Raw genomic sequence first — 16,081 nt, forward strand, 5'->3', positions numbered from 1 at the left:
GGGGCTTCCCTGGTTGTCGCCCAGCAGCACAGTGGGTGAGCCAGGAGTCCTGGCAGAGCTGGGGATCCACCAATGAGTCTCCCGTTACCCTCCTGGATGGCATCTGAGTTTGCCTGTGGAAGAGGGTGCGGAGAGGCAGCACTGGGATTTAAAGAGAAGCTGCAAATGTTCTCTGTAATTAACTGACTGAAAGTCTTCACGCTCAAAAGCACATCCCTCATTTAACATTGGCCACAACTCCCACTCTGCAGCCGCAGCCGGGTTCAGGGAAAGCGAAGAAACAGCCGAGCCCTGCTGCAGCGTGGATGTCCCTGGGGACCAGAGGGGACTGGACCTCCCTCGCTGCCAGACTGGGAGAAGCACGGGACAGGGATGGGAGCTGCAGACAGGGACTTGCAGCCAGCACCTCTGTTTCTGTCTCCTTTTTTGCCAGGCCAAGGAGTTCCTGGGACAGGGCATGTGCATGAGACCCAGCCCTCCCCAGCCTGGGTTGCCTGAGATGAAACCTCCAATAGTGGCTTGCTTCCGACAAGCACTAATTTTAGGCCCTTTAGGACACAAAATAATGATAGGACCCTCCCTGGAAAAAAAAATCCCCCTGGGCCTGTTTAAAATTAGCAGTGTGCTGACTGTCCCACTTTCTCTCCTGCTATGTGGGGCAGCCTGGCTTATTAATACACTGGACTCATTTCAAGATCCTTTGCTTTCCCCCTTGCAAGGGGAGCCCGGGGGCAGCCAGCCTGCTTCTCCCGGTGGTGCTGAGGATGCCCCTGCTCACCCTGATGGCCAAAGCCTCCTGCATGCCACCCTGGGAAGGTAGTGGGAGAGGACAGGGCAAGCCAGGCAGAGGTGGAGAAGCTGCAGGCTGCCCTGGCTGCTGCAGGGTAGGAAGAGGAGGGACGTGCCCTTTGTTGGCACAAGAGACCCCCCCGGCAATGAGGGCTGCGGGGCGGAGGACAGCTTGGATTCTTCAAGGGGAAGAATCCACCCTTCAGAGCCCGCAGGAGCAGCCTGGCAAGGCAGCAGGGAATTCAGTGCCACTCCCTGCTCAGGAAGGGGCTGTCCCTCTGTCCTACACACGCAGACACACACACACACACACACACACGCCTGGAAACAAAGCACAGCTTAACAGGAAAACCCCTCGAAAGTGGCATCATTACCATAATCCAATATTAGTATAAAATACGACCTCTACCCAGGAGCTCAGGGGAGATCGGGCCCTTGAGACTTGTTATCTGCCCAGGTGAAAACCTCCTGTAATGACTCCCCAAGGTGAGTGTATGTCAGAGCTGCTGTGAGATTTCTTCCAGTGTGGAAGAAAAATCCTGGCAAACCTGCAATGTCCAAAGAGTGACAGGGGGAGAAAGGAAAAGGAGAGGTGACCCCCAAACACATCTACAAGTGATATGACAGCACGCATTACAGAGCTGTTCAAGGAGAGGAAACCTCGCCTAAAAGAACAAAGACCTCAGAAATAAGCTTTTTCATAATGTCACATACCCTGTTCTTTCACTCCAAACTACAATCTGCTCCAACAGTATTTTATCTCCCACTGTTCACGATGAGTGTTGTGAGACTCTGATCCTGACCCAGCTTCCCTATTAAATACTGATTTAACTTCAACTCAAACAAAACCTCAGAAAATTAGTACTAGATTTGACTCAGATATGAAACATAACAATGTATGAAGGGAGAGAGAAAAGGAAAGATCTGGGGAAAAAAGATGTCATGTACCTTGAACAAGAGGAGCAGTTAAACTGCCCTTGCCCCACACAGCAAAGCCCCAAGAGGTAAGCCTAAGCAACAAATTTATTTCAGTAAACAAAAATCTACTGGAATGGAACTGGTTTTCTCTCTGCAGTTTTTTTCCCCCCATAGGGACACCAAGTTGTGTTGCTTTTTTTTTTTTTTTACGAGGCACATTATTCCATTTAAGTGCTTGTGCATGTTTATTAATAGAGCAAAAATGAGTGAACAATGAGCTACTCCGGGGAGGCTGAAAGCCTGCATTGGAGCAATGAATCAGAGGAGCAAATCCATTTAGCAAAATGTTCATTTTAAGACATGTTCCTTTCACACTTCAGTTATTTTCCTGTACACCCCAAATGTAATTAGACTCCTAGTGACATGCCGGTCCTGCACCTACAGCACCGTGTACATTTGAGCTACCCCAGCCTGCCCACCGTCATGTACCCTGTAACCACAGGCGAGCCCAAGGGCTGCAAAGACCTCCCGGGCTGATGGGAGACACTTTATACCTCCTTGCAGCTACTCTACAGAGGCATAGGTTGCTATCACCAGTTATCACGCCGCTCTGGAGCAGGGAGGAGGCCCCACTGTGCTCAGTGCTGCTGATAAACCCAGCGGAAAGACGGTTGCTGGCATAAAGAAATACACACATAAATATAGACACAAATCTGGGCACAATTTTCATAGCAGTGGAAAACCAGGTCCCCACAGCTGGCCTTGAAAAGGGAGTCAGAAGAAAGCAAGGCACACCATGAAGATGTGCTCGCTCAGGGCACCAGTGAGGGAAAACACACGTTGTTTGCTTGCTATTGAAAGGAATTTAGTAACGTAGAAGAAATATTTCAAGTCCAGCTCATCACCTATCATAACCTGCCCTGCTTTGGCAGTGACACCTGATCTGCTACCTGGGGACCACAAAGCTCCCTGAAGATACCAAAGGTCAAATGTATTTTATTCATTTACTGTTTCCAAACAGGATTGTTATTTACCAGCTGTCAGTAGCTGTGCGCTCGGCAGTTTCAGCTCTCTCTTGGCTTTGCTTAAATAGTTTCCCAGCCAGCGGGAGGCTGCTGCTGGCTTCAGCAGAGCCAGGACGATCTCTGATGTGGCTGTATCCCCCGGCATACCCCAAGCACCAAACCCCTCTGTTTACGGTATCGCAGTTTCTATGTTCACTCAAACGAGATTAGCTGATTTCAGACAGTGCCTAATGAAAGCTGAGTTTTTCCGTGCCAGCATTTGCCTTTCCAGCCTGCAAACACAAGGCTGGAAGATCAGCCTGGCATTCAGTCTGCAGCATGTGACCATTTAATGAGGGAGGTCTATGAACTGCAGGACTAATGCACATATAGGCACAAAAGCAGCTACCCAACGTGACTTGCTTCACTAGAGTGGAAGGATTTTTTTCGTGATTAAGGCCCGCGATGGGGAAACAAATCTATTCCTGGCTCTTTCACGGCCCTAGTAGGTGACTATGGGCAAATTCTATAACCATGTTCTACCTTAGGAGTCCCCCACTATAAAAAGGAGATAAAAATGCCCTTTCTCACAGGAGGATGCAGCGGGTTCAGGTATTGGTGGGATGAATGTCACAGTAACGCTTGCAAAATGTAAAGACTAAAATGGAGAAAGCCCTGCTGTGCTAGCTTTAAAAACCTGCGTGGAATCACTGGATCACAGTGGTCTTTTGGGTCTCTCAGCAGCACCTGCAGCAAATGCAGTTTCATTGCTTCCCTCCGCCCTGCCATCCTACCCATCAGCAGTCTGCCTGGAAAACATCAGGAAGGAGAAGCCAGCAAGAACAGCAGTGTTATAGGCACAGCATGGCTGGACTGCAATAAGCATTTCGTGCCCACGCAGGGTGCCAAGGGACAGGCGTTCCTTCACTCCCACTTTCAATTACCGCACTGCCTACTGGACTATGGCTTCTTGTGCAGAAGAGCAAAGGGCACCTCGCTCCTGAGCAGCCTGCTCCAGCTGCCCTGCTCGGGGCAGGGCTGGGCGGTCTCCAGAAGTCCCTTCCAAGTGCCTGGTGGCTCACGTTTGCTCATGAATCTCGTTAAGTCACAGCTTACTCCATCAGCCTCCAGCAATGTAGTTCTCTTGAATGACCATGATGAGAATGAAATTACAGCCTCGGAAGAAGGCAGGATGTCCCAGTGCTCCACGACTCACCCCAGGCCGAGAGATCAGACCTGGGTTTAATTCTTCCCTCTGGCAGGCCTCCGGTTGGACCTCTTGCAAGGTCCATCTTTGACCTCTTTCCCCATAGAAATATATTGAAGAGAATGAGATGCTCAGGCACTGACGTGACAGGAAAAGCGTCTTTTTCCCATTTTTCTTCAGTGTTTGCACACTTATGCCAACAGACGTTGCAGCTACATCTAAAGATGCTGCATTGCCCCAAGACTGAAGGTAGCCCCCGCGGCAACAGGGATTTCCTCGGACTCTGGCAGCACGCAGGCAGCTGCCGAACCCTTTCAGTCCCAGCGGATGAGCAGTGCCAGGCACCACTCAATCCGCCGGATGCTCCTGACAGTTCGTGTTACCTTTATCTAATTTGCCTCTGAAAGAAACAGCGAAATAACATTTTCTCTCTGCTGTTGCCAGGAGAAAGTCACAAGTAAACAAGAAGAGAAAGCGAGTAACTAACTAGAAATCAGTAGAACCAAGACAGCAATCAGGCTGAGGAGATGGCAGCTGGAGCTTGATTTTTCTCCTCTCTTCCCCTCCCGGTGGTCAGGGGGCTCACCTCCAACAGCAGTAGCCAAAACACTGCTAGGTGCCTTTTTTTCCCCTCTAAATAATTTGTCAGCCTCGGTTCCTGCCTTTAGCTGATGGATGTTAAAAAAAACACATTTTGGTAATGTCAATATAAAATAAAACGGTGCAGGCCAGGGCTGCCAGGCCTCACCTGGCCCCCGCGCTGCCTCACGTTGCCGGGGAAATGGCGAGTGTGGCCTGTGCCGGCCTCGGCCCCGGCGGCCTCCGGCCCCGCCGCCAGACACCCCCCACCGCCTCACAGACACCCTCGGCCGCCCCACAGACACCTTTGGCCACCCCACAGACACCCCTGGCCACCACAGCACTGCCAGGAGCCTCCCCGCACCGTCCCTCAAGGCTGCAGGCCATGGCCACCCTGAGGGCCTGAGGGGACTGGGAGGGGATGCCCTGCTGCGGCGGCCCGGCCTGGCCCCGGCCCATGGGTGGACTGCACTGAAATCAAGATAAAATCAAGATAAAATCAAGTTGGTCCAGTCCACACGGTTCCACAATTAATGGCGCAGCATACCAAGTGTATCCTTTAAGTACCTTTTGTGCAAAAGTTTCTTGCTGTCCTCCCATCATCCTGATTCAGAAAGATTATCCTAACTGCTTTGAATTGCTTCAAACTGTTGGTTTTTTTTCTGGCTTCCTGTCACATCTCTCTCTCCTCCCTTTTTACGCGTTATCCCCTGGTTTTCCACCGAACAAGTAAAAGCCAACACAGATTTTGATATTTCACACACCTTTTTTTTTTTTTTTATAAACCACTTCAGGAGTCCCACTGTCTGGGATTAGCCCTGCTAGATAACTTGTGCTTTTTTTGCAGCCGCAGAACAAAAATATTATGGTTACCTACAAAAACAGGGCTTTCCGTCGTCTAAGAGCCACGGCAAGGGAGGAGGGCAGAGTCCGGCCACAGTCGCAGCCAGCGCCGCTGACGTGCTTCAAACCACGCTCAACCTGCTGCCAACGTGGGCAGCCTCTGCATTCGCTGTCTATAGCTACAGTAGCTTAACGATGAAGCTATGGTTGTAGAAAAATTGCTTAAATAATGACAGGTTGTTACGGGATGGCCGTCACCCAGAAAGAGCAGAGGGGCACCTGCCCCGGACCGACACGGGCGGCGTGGCTGGACGGGCAGCCAGACCTCCCGACTCGGCTCCCAGGCTCGCCTGCAAGGCTCGCCGTTCCTCGTTCCTAAATGCAGGTTGATTTCTGACCTTAAACAACTTGATGGGCTTCCCTGGAGTATCCACCATGGTTTCCATGGAAGTCTCTTCTTTACAATGAGATAAGAATGTGTCTGATCTCTTTCTAACATGTTAGCAAACAGTGAAGGATAAGAAAACATGAGAAAATATTTTAGCTGTTTTGCAAAGACATAAAAACCAGTGATACAAAAAAATCCATATTAAACATCTTAAAGATCCAACCCATGATCTCTCTTATCATTATGAAGAATATTTTACAAAGCAAACAACCTCCTTAAGTAGATGCAGCTATCTGTAGCTAGCCAGCAAGGGGTAGAAATCCTGCCCTCAGCGAGCATTTCGGGCAACATTTAATAAAATTCCAAAGATTTGGGTGAAATTTGCCACACCATATAGTGTTCACAGGAGCAGATGTCTCGAAATAGCAGATTTAAGATGGGCTGGATTTTTTAAACATCTCTGTCCCATCTAAAAAGCTTGAAATGCTGAAACCGTGGTTACATTTTATCTGATGTGAGTCCGAGAGGAAATGGGAAGAGGGGCAGGGGTGGAGTGAGCCAGTAACACAGAGAAAACCAATCACCACCACCTGTACAGTCCAGCACAGATTATACAGTTCAATTCTGGATGTATACAGATCCTGTATACATTAAAATATTAGCATGGTGTCACTGGCAAAGTTGGTTCAAGGTAAGTCAAAGACGCCATAACCGCACTGACAGGAGTCCCAGAATTTAAGAACAATTAATTCAATTTCTATTTGTTTCATTTCATAGTAACTTTGACCCTCATATATTATTATATTTCAAAGCACGTTGAACATGTTTGAATTCCAGTGTTGTGATGTTTTGTGACATTGCTGAACAACAATACAGCAGCTCTGTCTGCTGTCTTAACCGGGAATGGTAAAAAAGAAGGACTCCTGACACTTGTTAAAACTCCATTAATAAGAAGCAACCCTGTTCTAGGAAGGATTTCACCTCTCTCTTCATTTGCAGATGAATGAAAACCTCTCTCACGCCTGCTCCCTCTTTTCCAGGCGCTGTCATTTCACTAGCATTCCTCCACACCACAGCGACGGCCATGATCGAAATAACTAAATGAAACCGTCTGGATTCTGCGCGGGTGAATTTATGTTGTGAGGTTTTCATGAGTGACAGCACAACGTACTAGAGTTGGGTGAAACTTGGCATGTGTCAGAATGAAATAGTGAAATTTTTAAGATTTCTCACAATTTCTGGGAAAAAATCAGAAATGTTAAAATAAGTGTTTTTAAATGTTTTATTTTAACAAGGCCAAGACACTCCAGCATTATAGTTCTGACAGCTACAGTTGCTGAAACAACACTAAGAAGCATTTTGAACTAACCATAAGGTTTTCAAACTGTTCTTCAGATACTGATGAATTCCACATGTGTGAAACACTTCCATTTCAGTAAAAGCTTACAAGCACGCTGTTTTCAAGGGATACACTTTGGTTCCAATACACATGTAATGCATATCTAGGATCTCAGGAGCATCATAAATTTAAAGAAAAATCCAACCAAATCTCAGCACTGTTCATTTTTTATTATCATTGCATAAAATCAGTTCAATAATATTGGTTTCAGTAGCATGCACTTTCAATTTTTATAACATTTGGGTGTTAAACTTAGAGGAAAGTTGTTTATTAAGTTTATTAAACAATGGTGTTTATTCCCTTTTTTTCAAATGGGAAGAGCATTCATATTCATTTGGAAAGCTATAATAATTTGGTACCAGGACAAAGCTGCTGAGAAAATCAAGATGATCCCTCCAGGAATTTGAATGGTAGAGAAATCTTCTTACAACTAAACATACTTATGAACAAATATTTTTGCTTTCCTCAGCTGCTCGAACAAAAATCCAAGGGCCCAGAACTGGCAAATTACCAGAAAAATGGTAACAAATGGATAACATATTTATACAAAATATAAAAATAAAAAAATACCCAAAAGTAATAAAATCCCAGGAGAGGTCCCCCACCCTGGGGGTCCCCATCCCCCTTTCTTCCACCGGGGGAAACAACGCACAACTAGACTGCGTGGCCCTCACCCTTCCCCAGCAGTGGGAAGTTATGACTGTGATTTTTGCTCGTTTTGCCTGAGTAATGAGACAAAAAAGTGGAGTGTGTTGTCACTACGGCTCTTCGTGTCTCAATTATCTCACTAATATGATTACAATAAATGAATAAATAAGGATAAAGTTATCAGGAGTCTTCCCATTAATTTCAGTGGGACCAGAATGCCATGAGCTTGTCTTTTTAAGGGATCAGGATCCAGGGACATACTGGAAATCTGCATTTACACTCATACATGTACGTTCACATCTTCTCAATGGCCTATAACATCAATTGTTCTGCCTATTCAGAAAATGGGATTTAAACATTTTTAAATCGTTTTTTTTTCTCTGTGTCTCCTATCTACATTCTTGCTGGCCTCACCTGGCTCTGCTCTTACTTTCAGGTCCTTAAAGCAACAGCTTTTCCTGATCTCCTTCCCCAGCAGTAAAACACATTTCCTCATTGGTCTTGCCCACCACTAGCAAGTGTGTCTTTGGCTATCTGCATGCCAGCATCGGCTTGAAATGCAAACATATCCATTTCTCCCTCTAGCACTGACTCTATCTTTGGAAAGCTTGCTTTTGCCATGGAAGTTTCATAAACAAAATTCCGTGACACTGGATTATACCTTATTTTAGTTCATCTGCTACTGGAATGGTCCAAAATACCCACCTTTCATCCTCCCAGCAGCCCAAGGGCTGTGGTAAGACAACAGTGCCTAAACACAGGGCACATGTTTACAGAAAGTACACCCGAGGGTACTGAGGGAGCTGGCAGGAGTGCTCACCGAGCCACTTCCCATCATTTATCAGCAGTCCTGGCTAACCAGGCAGGTCCCAGTTGACTGGAGTTTAGCAAATGTGACGCTCATCTACAAGAAGGAGGATCTGGAGAACTACAGGCCTGTCAGTCTGACCTCGGTGCCGGGGAAGGTTATGGAGCAGCTCATCTTGAGTGCCATCATGCGGCATGCACAGGACAACCAGGTGATCAGGCCCAGTCAGCATGGGTTTATGAAAGGCGGGTCCTGCTTGACTAACCTGATCTCCTTATACGACAAGGTGACCTGCTTAGTGGATGAGGGAAAGGCTGTGGGTGTTGTCTGCCTAGACTTCAGTAAAGCCTTTGACACTGTTTCCCATAGCATTCTCCTGGAGAAACTGGCTGCTCATGGCTTGGATGGGCGCACTCTTCGCTGGGTAAAAAACTGGCTGGACGGCCGGGCCCAAAGAGTTGTGGTGAATGGAGTTCAATCCAGCTGCTGGCCAGTCAGAAGTGGTGTTCCCCAGGGCTCAGTACTGGGGCCAGTTCTGTTCAATATCTTTATCAATGATCTGGACGAGGGGATCGAGTGCTCCCTCCGTAAGTTTGCAGATGACACCAAGTTGGGCGGGAGTGTTGATCTGCTGGAGGGTAGGAAGGCTCTGCAGAGGGACCTGGACAGGCTGGATCGATGGGCCGAGGCCAATGTATGAGGTTCAACAAGGCCAAGTGCCGGGTCCTGCACTTGGGTCACAACAACCCCATGCACCGCTACAGGCTTGGGGAGGAGTGGCTGGAAAGTGCCCAGGGGAAAAGGACCTGGGGGTGCTGGTCGACAGCCGGCTGAACATGAGCCGGCAGTGTGCCCAGGTGGCCAAGAAGGCCAACGGCATCCTGGCCTGTATCAGAACTAGTGTGGCCAGCAGGAGTAGGGAGGTGATCGTGCCCCTGTACTGGGCACTGGTGAGGCCGCACCTCGAATCCTGTGTTCAGTTCTGGGCCCCTCACTACAAGAAGGACATGGAGGTGCTGGAGCGTGTCCAGAGGAGGGCAACGAAGCTGGTGAAGGGCCTGGAGCACAAGTCTTATGAGGAGCAGCTGAGGGAACTGGGACTGTTTAGCCTGGAGAAAAGGAGGCTGAGGGGAGACCTCATCGCGCTCTACAACTACCTGAAAGGAGGTTGTAGCGAGGTGGGTGTTGGTCTCTTCTCCCAAGTAACAAGCGATAGGACAAGAGGAAATGGCCTCAAGTTGCGCCAAGGGAGGTTTAGATTGGATATTGGGAAAAATTTCTTCACCTAAAGTGTTGTCAAACCTTGGAACAGACTGCCCAGGCAAGTGGTGGAGTCACTGTCCCTGGAGGTATTTAAAAGACGTGTAGATGTGGTGCTTAGGGACATGGTCTAGTGGTGGGCTTGGCAGTGCTAGGTTAACGGTTAGACTGATCTTAAAGGTCTTTTCCAACCTAAACGATTCTATCGTTCTATGATTTCATGATCCTACTGAACTAGCTTGGTGACTTTTAACTGTAAGATGGTGAAGTGTGTTGACATACATACCAACGTTGATGCCACAAAATGCTGCATGACACCCAACCTAATACACTTCACTGATTGAGAAACTAGAACAGCACAGAACTAACCTGGTGCACAGCATGTAACCTGAAAACCGGCTGACAAATCTCCAAGTGTAACTGTAAACAAGGAATCATCACCCGCTAGTTTCCAAGAAGATCCACGGTGATCTATTTTCAGCTATGTAACATCTTTACTGGAAGAAAACATGAAATCATGCTCTAATAAAGTTGCAGATGACACAACGTGGTGGAGTGATAACTGAGGGAGAGGATTTGTCGCTGCCAGGGAGCTGGCCGGGTCACGTGGCGGAGGGGAGGTGAGGAAGCCCCGGGTGCTTTGGTGGGGCCCAGCCGAGTCCCGCAGCTCCACGTGCACAAGAGGCAGGGCTTCATCTTGGGAGTCAGAGACGCTACAACAGATTTGGGGATCACAGTGGTTCATCAGCTAAGCACACGCACAGATGGGGAGACATTTAGAACGTTGTATTAACTCCTTGCTTGGCACTCAGGCCAGAGCTCCAGCAAGCCTGGCAGGGCCCCGCGTTTGCTCCCGCTGCCTTTTCGGGGTGTCAGCCCCTGGCACTGCAGCACGGCCGTCAGGCGCGAGGGCTGCGGGGCAGCCTCCGGCGAGCCGGCCTGCGGACGAGCGCTGTCCCCGGGGAGTGGGGACGCGCTGTCCCTCCGTCTGGACCGTGGCTCTCGCCCTGCCTTCTCAGGGCCCTGCTGTGATTTAAAAATATCCTTTCCCAGACTCTTAGCAAAGACACAAATCTTCTGGTTTACAGTTTAACTCCTTGGGCAGCACATGATACCAATGCTGAAAACCGACAGGCGCAAGAGACCGTTTAGACACTAAAACATATAAATACCAAGGGCTTTGCATGGAATTTCAGGCTGTGTCTTTATTTTAAAAAGATAAGGGGAGGGCTACGCAGGGAAATATCACCCTTCAGTATCCACCCACTACAAGCTACTGTCAGAAACAAAATACTGAGCTAGATGAACCTTTGGTCTGAACCTATTTTTATGTTCCTACTCAGTCGTACACAATATTTGAGTACAGTACTGTAGCACAGAATGCAAATCTTCCTGTGCTCCTGGCATTACTGGTGTAATTCCCGCTGGAGGGCCATGTTAAATTTAGAGCCCACAATTCATAAAGGATGTTGACAAGTTGCAGAGAGTTTAGAGAGGAATATGAAGGATAGAAAAACAGCCTTTAGAGTTACAGATCCAGGAGCTCAATCTATTTATCTTATGAAGAGAGGAGGTGAAGGGATGACTCGGTTAAATGTTTACAGGGAGAATGAAATTTTGAGATCAGGGTCCTCAATTAGCATAGGAAAACCTTGACACTGAAAACAGACAAGTTGTGTCTTGAAAGATGGGGCACATGTTTAACAGTGCAAATAATTAATTTCTTGCCGAAGCCAGAGCTGGAGCAGACAGGATGATTCTTCATTACAGTTTTTTTTTAATAACACTCAGATGTTTTTTTCCTAAAAAGACATGCTGAAATTCAAACAAGCACAAACAGAAGCTGCCTTGTGACCTGTATCATCCAAGGAAACAAACAGTAATGCTCCCTTTTGCTTTTATAACATTGATCGTCTTCTCTCCCCTCTATCAGCAGTCCTGACAGTAATTCCAAGCGTGTAATGGGTGTGCGTATAATCCCGATCACAGATCCTCCTGGCAGATCAGGTCTGTGTCTGTGCAAGCACCAAGTAGCTCTCTGGTCTCTCTGCTAATAGTCTCTCACCTGCATGCGCCTTGAACCGTAAAATAACATCGTAGTGGTGGCACCGGTGCCCCGCTGGAGCAACCTGAAACCAGGAGCAATCGCGCCCATGCCACCCCCGCCAATGCCTCCCTCACCTCTTCCTGGTGCCTGCCAGCCGTGGAGAATCCTTTGACGCACCCTGGTCCAAGCAATTTCAATCAGTCCTTAATTATCCATTCTGTGTTTCCCTAATAACCGATGTCAACCGCCCTCACTGTGCTTTAAGCCCATTCCTCTGTGTCCTATCCAACGGGATCATGGAGAACAGATTATTCCCTTCTTTGAAGGCGTTTAAGACCATTTTCATGCCTCACTGCAGTCTCCTCCTGACTCGACAGCACCAACTCTTTCTACCTTTCCTGAGAGGTCACAGGTCTCATTAATTTTGCCGCTGGACTCACTCCAACTGCACCTCCTCTTGCTTGAAATGTGACCCCCCAAAGTCGACACGGGGCTGCAGGCGTTCCACAAACACACGCCAAAATCCCAAGATCTGTCACGTGTGTCTGAGAGCAGAACTTCACCCTCTTTTAATCCCATCTCGTTTATCAGCAATATAACATTTTGCACATTATCACCCCAATTATAAAGGCTTGTAGGTGATAATGAGATTCCACTGGATATATTCCAGCAAAGCACATTCTAGGTTTTACTAACTTCATTAACCAAGAAAAGCTGGTTAATGGCTGAAAAGTGCAATGATGCACATAATCATACCAGTTGCTTTGCTACTACAATTATATTATTAAGATGGATCTTTGAGGTACAATTTCCATGTATAATTAGTGGTTTATCCCTTCAGGAAAAAAAAAAATCAAAAGCACCCAAAGGTTTGAACAAAATAGTTCTTCTTGAAAACACAAATGAAGTCATGCTCTCAGGGTGAGACTCAGAACGGGATCTGTGAGAAAACAGGAGCACAAGAATTTGGAAACTTAGCACAGGCTCCCAGGGGACGTGAAGTGCCGAAGTGCAAATCGCAACCCGCTCGCACTGCTGCGCACAGAGATGGGCACACGGGAGCACCCCATCTCACATGTCATCCGTGGGCATCCCTGCCCAGGGCTCCCAGCAGTGAGGAGCACGGACGGGCAGGAGCCAGCTACGCCCCAACCTCTGCGCAGCAGGGTGCAGGAGGGACCCCATAGTCCAGGGAGTGAGGGAGAGCCTTGGGGGCAGATGGGATTTGCGTCCCAGCCTAAGCTGTGGGCACGGGCATGAGATGAGCTGGCAGAAGGGTGCAGCCGAGGAACAAGCCCTTTGGAGGCACACACCATGGGGGAGAGCAGTGAGAGGTGGACGATACCTTCCGTGCTTATGGCCCTGGCTAGGCACTGGGGTGGCTGCCGGTTGGATGGGCACCATTGTACATCAAGGGAAGCACCAGCCCTTCCACCACACCGGGGCCTCCCCAGGGAGAGGGCTCGGCCGTGGGACCCCCCTTCTCACCCAACACAAGCACCAAGCCTCAGAGCAGCAGGACCCAAGAGGCGCACAGCACTGCAGCCCAAGTCCTGACCCTCAGAGATCTCCAGGAACCCTCCCCAAACCAAGATGCGTTTGACCCAAGATGTTTACATTAAGAGTCTGAGGGGCATTCGCCTTCTTGCGCAGCACAAACTGCTCTGAGAAACAACTCGCTGAGATTGTGTCTCTTTCCCCATAAGATCAGAGGAGACTCCAAACCTCAATCTCCTCTGTTCACCTGGAGGATATAGCCAATGTCCCCAACCATGTTTGCTGGAAATCTCAGGGTGGAGGTGTTGAATCTTTAATGAAGGCCTCCTTTCCCCAAAATCTTAAGTCTTGAAGTTAACTATGACTTCTGAGAAGACAAAAGGTCCCAGAATATATCAGAAACCTAAAACATTTAGACTGATTAAAAATTCTTTCCTGTTGTTTTCTTGACGTCAGTATTCTTCAATTGTTTCACTGTTTTCTTGGTCATCACTGTTCTTCCCAATAGAGACAACTTCAATTTCAGATTAAGAAGACCAACACCACCAGGCAAGCAGAACAATGAAGAATCCTCTGGTTACTCCTTTTACCAAATAACAAAACAGAAACCAAGAGGGCTAGTTTTCAAGTGCAAGCCTGATTTTTTTGGTTGCTTTCCTCTTACAGTTAAATCATACTTATCAGCTTGACAAAAAATGAAATGACTGTTTTTCACTAGGAATTTTTTACAAATTTAATCAAGTTGTCAGAAGAAATACTATTATCCTCACCATGTGAAATTAATATATCAGGAACTTATCTGCAGTCTTGCATGTGTGTATGACATTTATATGGATCAACTAATATATATGTCTTCTGGTTGGTAAAATTTCACACAATAAAAAAATCTTCAGAACTGAATTTGCGGTCCTCTTGAAGTCCTTGACTGGCTCTGCCTAGGAGCTTATCAGGAGCCTTTGCTGGATTTAATCAGCCAGGCAGACCTCAGAAATTCTGCTGGAATTCTTGTCGCTATTAGAAATATGCACTAGCATTTCCTAATTCAGGTTCAGAACCAATTCAGAAACTAAAAGCAATAAATCCTCACGCAAGTATCAAGCTCTCTGAAGTATATCCTGGAGCAGTAATTTTTGGAGAGGAGGAATACATACAGGAATGTAGAGTGTCTAGCCAAAATTTTATTTGAAATACTCTTTTCAATGAATCCAAAGACTTGTCCAAAACAGAAAGCCTCTGCTTTTTCCCAAACGCACGGGCTTGGGCTTCCACTTCCATGACCTTGCACGGGAGAGAAAAAAGCCTGGGCAGCATGCGATGTCAGTACGTAAACTTTTGGCCACCCCCTTTAAGTAAGCAGGAGTTTTCATCACTGATATCAGCTGAACAGGATTTTACCCTGCATTGCAAGTCACCGTAACATCTCTTTGTGCTTTAAAAACTCTGTGGTCTCCTGAAATCTAACAGAAACTGCCAACTTTGAGAAAAACCGCAAGTACTGTAGCAAGGCCTGTAATAGTAAGCATGTACTTAAGTGTTTGCTGAGCTGGGTTTTCATTTATTATTACCCTGGAGTTAAAAGAAAGCGTGAAACAGAATTACACACAGGCGAAGCCGACCGACACTTCAAATTTAGATGTGTGAAACCTCTGAAATACCAGACCCTCCAAGAGGCACTGACAGCACGAGCCTCTGACACGCAGTGGCTGGGGCAGACTCCGGCAGAGGTGCGCAGTAATAACCTGCCAGCCACGATAAGCTCCGAAGATGAAACCCTGGCTGCAGCGGGGACCGGCGAATGAGGATTTCAACGCCGGCATTTCAGAACGCACAGGCCAGGTCGCAGGCTGGTGTCAGTGGGCGCAGTCGCATCGGCTGTGGTCGAGCAGCGCAGCAGCGATCTGAGAGCTGTCAGTCCCCAATCCTGCCTTGGTCGCTTCAACCTGAGTTTGAGATATCCGGTAATAATAAAATCCAATAGTATAGAGTTTGATTTCATTCATTATAAAACTGTAAAATGAACACGTTTTCTGTGCTATTTCAGGTTCACAGGATCTTTACAGAAGAACGTGGTTTTCAGTGTCAACGTGAGTCTGATTTGCTGTAAGGGGAAAACCTCATTCGACATTTAGAAACTGAAATGCTTATAGCATTTATTACGCTTCCGTGATGTATTTATAAAATGCATAAACACAAATTGTTCTTAAACAAAAAACCCTTTCAGCTTTCATAAAAACTGTTTGACTTTCTCATAAACAGTATATATGAATTTCTATGCTACTTTGACGTTCTTCTCCATGAGATATTAATATGAGTTACTATATCCTCAGGAAAAATATGCTTCTGCTGATAAACATTTGATTCTTGGCCTGTATTTATGTTCTGCAATAGTTTGGATGGGCAAGTCAAAACCCTAGCTGGTCGTCTACGACCTTTACATTCTCCTTTAAATTCCACGCATTTGCAACAGATGATGGAAGAGCTGATAGTGTCTACTGTTTATCAGTCACGGTAATTAGAGTGGATACATTTTTGGTTGTAGAAATAGCCTTGTAATGGATTTTTTTTTCTGAACAGTTACTATTTCCAACACTTTCAGCAGTGCTCTGAATTTGGAGATTTAAAAAGGTCTGTGTCCAGAAAACACTTTGCCTCCTGAAGACTAGCTCAGCTTCAGCTGACAAATTTTCTGTGGAA

Source organism: Calonectris borealis, chromosome 7, assembly GCF_964195595.1.
Source record: "Calonectris borealis chromosome 7, bCalBor7.hap1.2, whole genome shotgun sequence".
In the NCBI taxonomy this organism is placed as follows: Eukaryota; Metazoa; Chordata; class Aves; order Procellariiformes; family Procellariidae; genus Calonectris; species Calonectris borealis.